General features: G+C 42.2%; 1 protein-coding gene across 1 annotated transcript in view; it reads right to left on the minus strand.

The window, feature by feature from the left end:
- Positions 1-12,956, minus strand: part of LOC106555386 (solute carrier family 12 member 9-like) — a 120,486-nt gene that overhangs the window by 29,118 nt on the left and 78,412 nt on the right. The gene's annotated exons all lie outside the window — the stretch shown is intronic.

The raw sequence follows: 12,956 nt of genomic DNA on the forward strand, positions 1-12,956 counted from the left end.
CGAAAAATTATTTACTCAGAGGCTTCTAAAATGGCGCCGAGCAGCCTGGTTTCTCCGGTAATAACGAGCACTTTTTGCTAGACAATGCAAATCCTCAAAAGAATTCAAAACAAAAGAGATAGCTTATCAAATGTTTTGGTTTCACAATAGAAGAATTTTACTCCTTCATTAACTTTGCTTATTTGGAAGTTAAATGGTGATGAATCTGTTGAACGGTCTTGTTACAATGTTTACTCACTGAAAGTTTTGCCAAGCCTTAAACTTCAAAATAAAAGCCTCTTTTTTTAAAGCTGCTTATTTAGGCAATAGAGTTTTATTAACTGCAGGCAGATAAATTTTGAAATGGCCTCAAAACCAAATATTAACTTGAAGTCGTCACCCTCTACTTCCAGGGCACATCCTCAGTGCCTGGCACAAAGCTGCAGCCTCCGCTTCCTACGCCCCCTGCTGGGGATGTGTTAACGAAAGAATTTTTCTCCTGAGTAATTTAAGCGAGGCTCTTAATGCACAGACAATTAAAATGGAAGATAAATTTAGAGATAATAGAGAGGAGAGAAAAGAGGAAATAAAGAAATGAAAGAAGAAATTAAAAATGAAATTAAAAGTGAAATAAAAGGACTTAAACAGGAGTTGTATGAGAAATTTGAGGCTAAGGTTGATAAAATTAGAGACGACATGCTGAGTCTTGTAACTGTATTAACAGAACATATTTCTGGAGTGGAAGATACTTTAGAGGTTCTTAATGATGCCAATGCTAACTTGACATTGAAAACAGAGGTGGTGGAACAAAAAGTGGAAAATGCTGAAAAAGAAATTATTATGATACAGTACCGTCAAATGGAGTTCGCATTAAGAGTAAGGGGGCTGCGTGAGGAGAAACAGGAGAACCTGAAACAGATCCTATCGGAAGCTTTTGACCGCCTGATGGGAAGACCAGGGACCAATCAAGGCTGGCAAATTGGACAAAGCTTACCGCGTCAACTCCTGGCTGGCAAAGCAGAAGCAGCTTCCTCGAGACATCGTTATATATTTTACTACAAGAGAGTTTAGAAATATGGTACTGCAAGCATCTTATAACACTAAGCTTCAAATTGGCGGTCAAGACCTGGTTGTTTTGAAAGAGATACCACCTCCAATGTTAAGAGCCAGGAGAGACTACGCTTTTTTGGTTGAAGAACTCAGAAATCGTCAGATACAGTATAGATGGGATGCACCATTTGGCATCATATTTACATTTGATAAGCAAAGGTACCGCCTCAACTCTGTATGGAAAGCCCGAGATTTTTATTATAATATACTGAAGGCCGGACACCCTGCACCATCTGGACCTAGAGAAAGACCACAAGAAGGACAGGATAGACAGCAAACTACACAACCACCAGACAAGATGGAGCATCTCTCTTCTCTAGAAGTGCAAGGTGCTATGGAACCAAGACCTGGCCGCATGACTACTAGACGTATGGAGAAACAAGCTAAAAAGCAACAGCGTCAACAATCACCGGCCATCGATCAAGGATCTACAACAACAAATCTGGAAGCAATGGGAGGAGCTAGACCTAAGGTTAAACAGGCCGTGCAGGAAGCTCTAAAAATGCTTCAACCAACCAAAGATGACAACTAAGATTTTAACATGGAATGTCAACGGACTGAACTCTCCACAGAAGAGGAAGAAAATATTTCATTATCTCAAACAGTTTAAGAACGATGTAATTTGTTTGCAAGAAACTCATATCAAGTCAACTGATCAAAAATATTTGATCAACTCAAAACTTGGTCAACATTTTGCAGCTTCTGCTATGGAAAAGAAGAATGGTATAGTTGTATACTTAAGAAAAGATATGAAAGCTGAATTAATAGAAGCAGATCCCTTCGGAAGATATATTGCTTTAGACTTAATCTTAGAAGGGAAAAAGACATTACTTTTGGGAATTTATGCTCCCAATCAACAGCAAGATAGATTCTATAGAAATCTTCATGCTAAACTAGTACAGTGGGACTATAGTTCTTGTATACTATTGGGTGACTGGAACGGAGTGATAGACACTAAGAGAGATAAGAAGATTTCCCGCCTAAATACCAAGATGCGAGCAAAGTTACCCAAATCTTTCTTTGACATTATGGATGATTTTGAATTGAGAGATATTTGGCGAGAAAGAAATGCAGAGGAATCTGACTTCACTTTCTTCTCGGACAGGCATCAATCCCTTTCAAGGATTGATTTTATTCTAACCACTAATGATTTGCTTTCTAGGGTCAAGAAAACAAAGATTGCAGCTAGGATCCTTTCGGACCATAACCCAGTTTGGATGGAGTTGGGAAGGGTAGTGCAGGCAAGAAGGTCTTGGAGATTGAATGAAAACTTATTTAGATATGAAAAGTATATTAATGATTGTAAAAAATTACTATCTGAATACTTTGTTTTGAATATGAATAAGGGTACATCTATGGAATTTGTATGGGACGCAAGCAAAGCGTATATGAGAGGAGTTTTGATGAATATAAATAAAACACATAGAAATAAGCAAGGGTTAAAACGAACAGAACTGGAAGAGGAAATTAAGAGAAAAGAGCTGGAGTTAACAATGAACCCAGATGATACAAAGGTTAAGGAAGCTATTAACATATTAAAATCTCAATTTGACATGTTGATCTCTGACCAGGTGGCTACTAATCTATTATATGCAAAACACAATACTTTTTGTAATGCAAACAAACCTGGCAGATGGTTAGCTTATCAGATTAGGAAAAAAAGGAAAACTCGAAATATATCTAAACTGATTTACAGAGGGAAGGAGGTGTTTCAACAGGAAGAGATTCAAAAGGCTTTCTGGGAATTTTTTACAGAACTGTATAAAGGGGATAAAATTAATGGTTTAGACATAGACAAATATTTAGATAAAGAGAAAATACCTTCAGTTAGAGAAGAACACAGGCAAAAATTGAATCAACCAATAACCTCGGGGGAAATCCTGCAGGTAATTAAGCAATTAAAGTCAGGGAAAGCACCAGGTACAGATGGCTTGACAGCGGTTTACTATAAAAACTTACAGTTAGAAATGGTAGAACCTCTTAGAGAATTATTTAATATGATTCAAACGGAAGGTAAAGTCCCTCCATCTTGGAAGACAGCGTTTATATCTTTGATACCCAAAGAAGATCAAGATACTACTCAACCCAAAAATTATAGACCTATTTCATTACTGAATGTAGATTATAAAATTTTTACTAAAATATTAGCAAATAGGTTAATGTTGGTCATTCAACAATTGATACATACGGACCAAACAGGTTTTATACAAGGGAGACAGATGAAAAGTAATGTTAGATTAATTATTAATGCATTAGAATATTTGGGAAAGAACAACCAGATCCCTGCTGCGTTTATATTTTTGGATGCTGAGAAGGCCTTTGATCGAGTTAACTGGCAATTTCTGTTGAAGATACTGCAAAAAATGCAGATAGGAGATAATTTTTTACAGTCAATTAAAGCAATATACCAACAGCAAACAGCACAAATCATAGTCAATGGAAGTCTAACAGACTCTTTTCAAATTGGAAAAGGTACAAGACAGGGCTGTCCTTTGTCCCCATTATTGTTTATTATAACTTTGGAAGTATTGTTGAATAAAATACGGGGCTTGGATGGTTTAAAAGGGATCAAGATTAGGCAGCAAGAATATAGAGTCCGCGCTTTTGCGGATGATTTGGTCATAATATTGGAACAACCGCAGGAATCCAGTATGGTTTTAATGAATATGATTAATCAATATGGTCAAGTGTCGGGCTTTAAAATAAACCTAGGAAAAACCAAAATATTAGCTATAAATATGAATATTAAACAAAAGGAAGAATTAGGAGTGATGCTAGGATGTGAGGTAGTTAAAAAAGTCAAATATCTTGGAGTTAACATTTTAACTTCAAATGGGAAATTATATAAGCATAATTATGAACCACTTTGGCATAGCATACAGACAGAGATGAAAAAATGGGAGAAATTTGCACTTATCTTTGCTGGGTAGGATAGCGGCAGTGAAAATGAACATTTTACCAAAATTTTTATTTCTCTTCCAAATGTTACCTATACTTAAAAAAGATGCGAACCTTTTAGAATGGCAGAAGGGTATCAACAAATTTGTGTGGGCAGGAAAGAAGCCGAGGGTAAAGATGAAAATAATGCAAGATGTACGTGAGAGAGGAGGATTGAAACTACCTAATTTAAAACTATATTATGATGCAGTGGTATTATCTGTAATTAGTGACTGGATTCACTTAACCAATGATAGAATATTGAACATTGAGGGACACGATCTGGTATTTGGTTGGCATGCTTACCTGTTATTCAACAAAAAATTGGATAAGAACTTTAAAAGTCATATTTTAAGAAATGCTTTATTGCGGGTCTGGAAGAAATATCAATATAAATTAAATGACAAGATACCCATGTGGGCAATTCCTAGACACGCAATTGAAAATATGAATACAGCACAAAAACAGGACAGAATTACCTACAGACAGCTTCTTACCTCGGAAAGGGGGGTATTACAATTAAAATCTTTAGAGGTATTAAAAGAGGAGAAGGTAGTTCAAACATGGTTCCAGTATGGGCAATTACAGGCTAGGTGGAAAATAGATCAAAAAATTGGTTTTATTCAAGTTGAGGATAATCTGTTTAAACAAATAAGAGATCAAAGCTTAATGCATATAAAGAGGATATATAATGTATTGATACAGATGGATTCGGAAACAGAGTTAGTTAAAGATTGTATGATAAAATGGGCTCAAAATATTGAGGAACCAATAATGTTGGATACATGGGAAAGAATCTGGGTAAGAAATGTGAAATTTACACAAGCTCAAAATCTGAGAGAAAATTTTTACAAGATGTTCTATAGATGGCATTTAGATCCTAAAAAGTTGGCTTCTATGTATCCGAATGTACAGCCTAAATGTTGGAGATGCGGTTCTCTCGATGCTACATATTATCATATATGGTGGACCTGCCAAAAGGTTAAAGCATTTTGGATAAAAATATGGTGGGTCATGCAAAATGTTTTTAAAAGAAGGATAAAGTTTAGTCCTCAGTTATTTTTACTAGGTATATGTACTGACTTTACAGTGGTAGAGACCAATTTGACTCTGCACCTGATAACTGCAGCAAGACTGTTGGTGGCGCAATATTGGAAGAAGGAAGACTTGCCTACAATTCAAGAATGGACATTGAAAGTAACAAACTTAGCCGAAATGGCTAAAATATCGGCATATCTCAAAGATCATTCAAATGAGAGATATAAACGAGACTGGAAAAAATGGATTGACTATATACAAAATAAATACGGGACTAAGAAATTCCAGTTAGCCTATGCTTAAGATCAGAAATGATTTAAATTGTTTAAAGTTAGTTCAGTAAGAAGAAGCTAAGGTCAATCTAGAATGTCATTAATTTCTTTATTTCTTTTTTCTCAATAGATTTTAGACTGTGTTAGTTAAAATTCTATACCGTGTACGGGTTCTGGGAAGTCGGGGGGGGGGGAAGGAGGAGGGGGGGTGGGGGGGTGGAGGGAGGGAGGGGTACACACAAAAAAAATTGTACTTCAATGTTTTAATGACTGACAAATGATGACATATTTGTGTTTTTTTTTTAAAGAAAAATAAAAAAGTTCTGTTATAAAAATGACTGGCACAGAATTGTGCCGATCCACACGCTATGCGGAAGGCAACCAAATTCCCACTCTTTTTACTGGGAGAGGATTTAGATTTTCCTAGGTCTGAAACTCATTTTTTTCCCCCATTAAGAAAGTTAAGAAATTTCTCCCCCACAACTAGCACGGAGCCACCCATCCTTAAAACTGGAATCGAAACGACAGGGTTGTCCTTGATTTACGACCACAATTCAGCCCAAAATTGACGTTGCTAAGCGAGACATTTGTTAAGGGGAGTTTTACCCTATTTTACCACCTTCCTTGCCGCCGCTGTTAAGTGAATCGCTGCAGTCGTTAAATACGTGACATGGTGGTGAAGTGGATCTGGCTTCCCCGGTGACTTTGCTTGCCAGGAGGTCACAAAAGGGGAGCACGTGACCACCACCAACACCGTCATAAATATGAGTCAGTTCCCAAGGGTCTGAATTTTGATCACGTGACACGGGGACGCTGCAATATACATTAAATGTGAAAAATGGTCGTAACTCACTTTTTTCCAGTGCCGTCGTAACTTTGAACGGTCACTAAACAAACCGTTGTAGGTCGAGGACTACCTTTGTAATGCAAATGCAATGAGCCTGTCCTGACCGAGGCTTCACAAACCATGAAGCAAATTCCTTGTCCTGACAAAACAAACCCTTTTATTAACTGTCTGTGAATTCTGCTCCTTCACCTCCAGCAAAGTCTTTCAAGGGAGGATTTACGGTCACAGACCTTATCTGGCTTGGAGAGCTGCCAGGCTGAGATCTGCAGAACTTGGCAAGGAGCCTCGGAGAGTCACGAACCAATTAAGCAAACTAATTGTCTCCTGCAAACTCCATTCCCCTGTTGCTCCTCTTTTATTTCCTCTGGGAGGGGCCATTCATCCTCCACCTGTGGCCTTACTCCCGTCGACCCCTGTTCTTTTGCTGTTCCCTTCATCTGGCAACTCTGCGCATGTGCACACTGGGAACAGGCTCCAGCTGTTCTTCTGCCTCACTGATGTCTGACTCCGAAGGCAGCTGATAACTGGCATATGGCCCTGGCCCCCTCTCTGCCTCCGACACAGAGCCTTCGTCAGAGCCTTCCCCAGACTCCAGGACTGGCCCATCTTCCTCCCTAACCTCCTCACTGTCCGAGTCTGCTGCCACCTTCGCTGACCGCTGGGCACAAGAGAGCCCTCCCTTTTGCTGGAACAGGATTTAGATTTCCTAGGCATGAAATTTAATTTTTCCCTGTTAAGAATCAACCCATTCTTAAAACTGGATTTAAACTATTAATGCTAGTGAGCCCCGCCAAGTGGTATTTTTGCCCCTTTTCCTTCCTTGCTTGTCCCCTCATTTCAAGCACCAAAGTACATTTCTTAGTAATCTTTTTTCTCCCTGACAGCCCCACAAGGCTGAAAAACTGGCTAATTATCAATTAGCAGCTACTTAGAAATCAGCACATTGAGAATTTCCTTCAGAAATGCAGAGAGGAAGTGGAGATTACAGGCACTCGAGAGCTATTTTTCCTCGCCAGTGAGAATATTTTCACGTCCCCGAAAAAGGGATGTCTCCCGAATGCAGATTTGCCTCTCCGCCAATGGCCAGACGCACTTTAGCTTTGCGGAAAAGAACAATCTGACTGCCTCTTGCAATTTTCTTGCTGTTGAGAGTCTTGCTCAACGTTGCAGTCCCAGTCTGCATTAACAAGAGGGACAGAATCAAGATCCCGTGAAGGGTTAATACCACTTTATGATGCCTTGGTAAGGCCGCACTTGGAATACGGCATTCAGTTTTGGTTGCCACGATGTAGAAAAGATGTGGAGACTCTGGAAAGAGTGCAGAGAAGAACAAGAAAGAGGAGGATTAGGGGACTGGAGACTAAAACATACGAAGAACGGTTGCAGGAACTGGGCATGGCTAGTTTAATGAAAAGAAGGACTAGGGGAGACAGGATAGCAGCCTTCCAATATCTCAGAGGTTGCCACAAAGAAGAGGGAGTCAAGCTATTCTCCAAGGCACCTGAGGGCAGAACAAGAAGCAATGGGTGGAAACTAATCAAGGAGAGAAGCAACTTAGAAGTGAGGAGAAATTTTTTGACAGTGAGAACAATGAATCAGTGGAACAACTTGCCTCCAGAAGTTGTGAATGCCCCAACACTGGAAGTCTTTAAGATGTTGGATCACCAATTGTTTGAAACAGTATAGGGTTTCCTGCTTTCAGCAGGGGGTTGGACTAGAAGGCCTCCAAGGTCCCTTCCATCTCTGCTTTTGTATTGTATAAATCAAATAAATAAATACTAAGATATAAAATATAAATACGTTCTAACTGTCAGGAGAAATTTCCTGACAGTGAGAACAATTAACCAGTGGAACAGAAGTTGCCTCCAGAAGTTGTGAATGCCCCAACACTAGAAGTTTTTAAGATGTTGAACAGCCATTTGTCTGAAGTGGTGTAGGATTTGCTAGGCAGGGGGTTGGACCATTGGTGGTTTGCTCCCGGTTCAGCCCAGATCGGGCGAACCGGTAGTGGCGACAGCAGGAGACTCCGCCCACCCATCCAGACACCTCTGCGCATGCACAGAACTGTTGCGCGTGGGCACGGGCACACACACGAGCGAACCAGTAGTTTAAAAAAAATGGAAACCTATCACTGGGTTGGAGTAGAAAACCTCCAAGTTCCCTTCCAACTTTGTTATTATATTATATTATATATCATAAATATGAACCAGTTGCCAATCATCCAAATTTTGATCATACGACCATGGGATTGCTGCAATGGTCGTTAAGTGTGAAAAACGGTGATAAGTCCATTTTTTCAGGGCCGTCGTAACTTTGAACGGTCAATAAATGAACTGCTGTGAGTCGAGGACTACCTACCGTATTTTCCAGAGTATAAGACGCACCTTTTTCCCTCAAAAAAAGAGGGTGAAAATCTTGGTCCGTCTTATCCACTGAATATAGCATTTTTTTTGCCTCCCAAAATCCCGCCCCCTTTGCAAAAATGGCCATGCATAGCCTTTAGGAGGTTTCCGGAGTGCTCCTTGGGGTTGGGGAGGGCAGAAATGAGCAAAAAATAGGCCGATATTTGCCCCCCCCACCACGTGGAGTACACTCCTAAAGGCTATGCATGCCCGTTTTTGCAAAAAATGGGCCATTTTTGGTAAGTCTGCAGAGTGCAAAAAAAAATTTTTTTTTTAAATTTGCTTCTTCAAAATCTTGGTGCATCTTATACTCCAGAAAATATGGTATATAGGTCAGTTTTAGGGAGAAAAAATACATGGTCATGTAGCTGCTGTCCAGGGTGCTGAAAAACATCCCTCCGAGCTTGTGCTGACCTCAAAGTTCGGACTCTGAATGAGATGGTGGGATGAGGAGGATCCAAGGTGAGCCAAGGTGGCGCAGTGGTTAAGTGCAGCACTGCAGGCTACTGCTAGATCAGCAGGTCAGCGGTTCAAATCTCACCGGCTCAGGGTTGACTCAGCCTTCCATCCTTCCGAGGTGGGTAAAATGAGGACCCAGATTGTTGGGGGCAATATGCTGACTCTGTAAACCGCTTAGAGAGGCCTGAAAGGCCTATGAAGCGGTATATAAGTCTACTGCTATTGCTATGACAACCTCATTGTGTTGCGTCCTGGCCACAAGCCACAATCCCAATTTGCAAAGAGAGAACATTATTTAAACTGCACAGCCATTAAAGTTGAGCAACGTCGTGAGAGCCGAAGCTGCACGATGACGGATGGGGCATTGACTCAAAAGAAATGGGCTTTTCTGCGCTGCAGACCTCATAGCAAAGGCTTCGTAGGCAGATGGCAGAGCACCGTTGTGCTGATTCCCCTGGACCGATTCAGGGTTGGACTTGATGGCCTCTGGGGAGGGGGCCCGCACATTTTAAGGTTGCTGAGGCTGAATGTGCATACAACACACACACAGGTTTCACACCTTGAACTCCTTCCTGTGGGCCAGGGCTCTCCAAACCTGGCAACTTTTAAGACTTGTAGACTTAAAACTCCCAGAATTCCCCAGCCAGCAAGTCCACGTGTCTTAAAGTTGCTACGGTAAGTTTGGAGACTCTTGCGGTAGAGCAATAGTAACAGGGCAGTCGTCAATATCAGCCACTGATTTATAGGATCATGAAAGGGTCTTGACTCATGACCGTCGTTCTAAAAAACGCCTGTCTTCGTAAGTGGCCCATCATTTCATTCTGACAAGCAAGAGAGTTTGAATAATTCACAGGTTACCTTCGCACTCATCTTGTTTCCTTCTTTGTCTGCCTGCCTGCCTTTATCTATCTGACTGTCTGTCTCCCTACCTCTCTTGCTGCCTGCCTGCCTATCTCTCTCTCTGCCTGCCTGCCTCTCTGTCTGTCTGTATTTATCTGTCTCTCTGTATCTCTGCCTGCCTATCTCTCTCTCTCTTTGCCTGCCTCTGTCTGTCTGTCTGTCTCTGCCTGCTTACCTCTCTGTCGGGCTGTCTGTCTGTTTGCCTACCTGTCTGCCTATCTATCTACCTATCATCTATCTTTCTGCCTGCCTGCCTACCCTTCTGCCTGCCTGCCTATCTACCTATCAATCTTTCTGCCTGCCTACCTACCCTTCTGCCTGCCTGCCTATCTATCTACCTACCTATCATCTATCTTTCTGCCTGCCTGCCTACCTACCCTTCTGCCAGCCTGCCTGCCTATCTACCTATCAACCTTTCTGCCTGCCTACCTACCCTTCTGCCTGCCTGCCTGCCTATCTACCCACCTACCTAATCATCTATCTTTCTGCCTGCCTACCTACCTACCCTTCTTCCTGCCTGCCTGCCTATCTATCTACCTACCTGTCATCTATCTTTCTGCCTGCCTACCTACCCTTCTGCCTGCCTGCCTATCTACCTACCTACCTATCATCTTTCTGCCTGCCTACCTACCCTTCTGCCTGCCTGCCTGCCTATCTATCTACCTACCTATCATCTATCTTTCTGCCTGCCTACCTACCCTTCTGCCTGCCTGCCTATCTATCTCGTTAAATTATGACCTTCTACTGGTGCTCCAATCATTTCTATATACAAGGATCTAACAGATAAATGTTATGTCCCTCATTTTTTAAGGAATGCTAATCCCACCAAATATCTTCCCCAAGTTATACAACTGTGCAAAGCTTTAAATTAGAAATGTTGTTTTATTGTAGTATTATTTTTTCTCCCCCATGCTTCAATAACAAATCGTTGGGTTAAACGCTGTCCTTTTTAAGTGCATTTTTTTAAAAAAATTGTAAAGGCTAGTCAAGGACGGTAATAAAGAGATTTGACGTGCAATTCTAAAGGCCAGAGCGATTACCCACATCCACGGTTGAACGGCTTAGTTTACACTGATATGTAATCATCAGAATTTGGGCACATTTTTCAAACAAAGAAAAGAGGTTTCCAGTCCTCATGGCTATAATATCACCTGCCTAGAAATCTCAAGTTGGAGGTTTGCCTCTAATGGAGACTCTCTCGTCCTTATGCCGGCACGGAGGTTAAAACCAATAGAGGAAACCATGCAAAAAATGTGATACCCAGGTAGTTTTCTCAACTTATGACCACAATTGAGTTCAACATTCCCATTATTAAGCAAGTCCCGTTGTTAAGGGAGCTTTGTCCCATTTTACAACCTTTCCTGCCATAGTTGTTGAGTGAATCCCTGCAGCTGATCAGTGGGTAATCCTGTTGTTAAGTGAACCTGGCTTCCTCATTGGCTCTGCTGCTCAGAAGGTCACAAAAGGGGATTCCCATGACCCGGGGACCCTGCAACCGTCATAAATACGAGTCAGTTGCCAAACATCTGAATTTTGATCACATGACCACCAGGATGTAAGTATGAACAACAATCACAAGTCACTGTTTTCAGGGCCATTTGAACTCCGAACCGTCATTAAACGAATGGTTGTGCTGTGGCCCAGCAGGAGCCGTTGGAACTGCAAACAGACTCCGCCAGCGAGGGGTCTTATGAGTCGGCTCTGGAAGAGGTGGAGGACCCTGGACAGGGCAGGGCACAGAGAGGCTGGTTGGCCACCAGGAGGTGCCTGACGCATGGAGCAGTGGTGAAAGCCGAAGGGAGTGTGCTCCTGACATCATGCCTTGGAGTAGTGACGAGGAGACAAGTGAGGTGGTCCGGGCAGATCGACGGAGAGAACAGCTACGCAGTTACAAAAGATAATTGGAGCCAGGTGGTTGTAATTAGGCTCCTCTCAAGATTGTATTTAAGGAGGCACTCGGGGAGGAGTCTGATTTGCAGGATTCAACTTCATTCTTAACGCTGGAGAAGCTGTTATCTGTCTCTGTTATCCAAGTCTGAGTTGCTGCCAAGGTTCTTATCTGTTTGTTATGCTTGGGCTTTCAGCCACCGAGGTTTATGTTTCCTGCTAATAAAGTGCTGTGAAATTCCAGTTAAGCTTGTCTCGGCATTCGTTACTGGATGGAGGAGGGAGTCAAAACAGGTTGTTAAGGCTTTTCGTTTCATGGAGTCACGCTTGCCTTAGTGAGAAAGTAAAGTTTTGCTTTTAAAGGTAGCCCTTGACTTACAACCGTTCATTTAGTGACCGTTTGAGGTTACAACAGTGGCACAGAAACAAGTGATGCCCGTTTTTCACATTTAACAATGGTTGCAGCATCCCCATGGCCCTGTGATTTACATTTGGATGCTCGACAAACGACTCCTGTTTACGACGGTCACTGTGTCCTGGTCAGTGGTGCAATTCAGACGGTTCTCTCCAGTAGTGGTAGTGGTGGGAGACTCTGCCCACCCACCCCCGGAAGTCATCATGCCCCACTTTTGATGCTCTGCGCACGCGCGGAAGGTCTCATTCGCAAACCGGTAGCGAAGGTAAGTTGATTTATACAATAATACCATCGCAGAGTTGGAAGGGACCTTAGAGGTCCTCTAGTCCAACCACCCTGCCTAGGCGTTTTGCGAATCCCTTTTGCGACCTTCTGACAAGCGAAGTCAAAGGGGGAGCCAGGTTTGCTTTACAACCGTGTTAGTCATTTAATAAGTGCAGCGATTCACTGAATTGATGCGGCAAGGAAAGTCGTAAAATGGGGCAAAACTCACTTAAGACATTTCTCACTCAGTGACAAAATGTTGGGGGCCCCATTGTGGCCGTAAGTAGAGGACTACCTGTACATCCAAGCACAGATACCCGCTGCTTTGATTACCCTGCCACAAATTCGCTAGTGTTGTGGCCTGCCAGTGGAGCTGGCGGCAGATCCGGACAGTGAGGAGGTTGGGGAGGAAGATGGGCCAGTCCTGGAGTCTGGGGAAGGCTCTG

This window comes from Thamnophis sirtalis, unplaced genomic scaffold (genome assembly GCF_051295495.1).
Source record: "Thamnophis sirtalis isolate CommonGarterSnake01/CBP01778 unplaced genomic scaffold, rThaSir2_p1.2 scaffold_11, whole genome shotgun sequence".
In the NCBI taxonomy this organism is placed as follows: domain Eukaryota; kingdom Metazoa; phylum Chordata; class Lepidosauria; order Squamata; family Natricidae; genus Thamnophis; species Thamnophis sirtalis.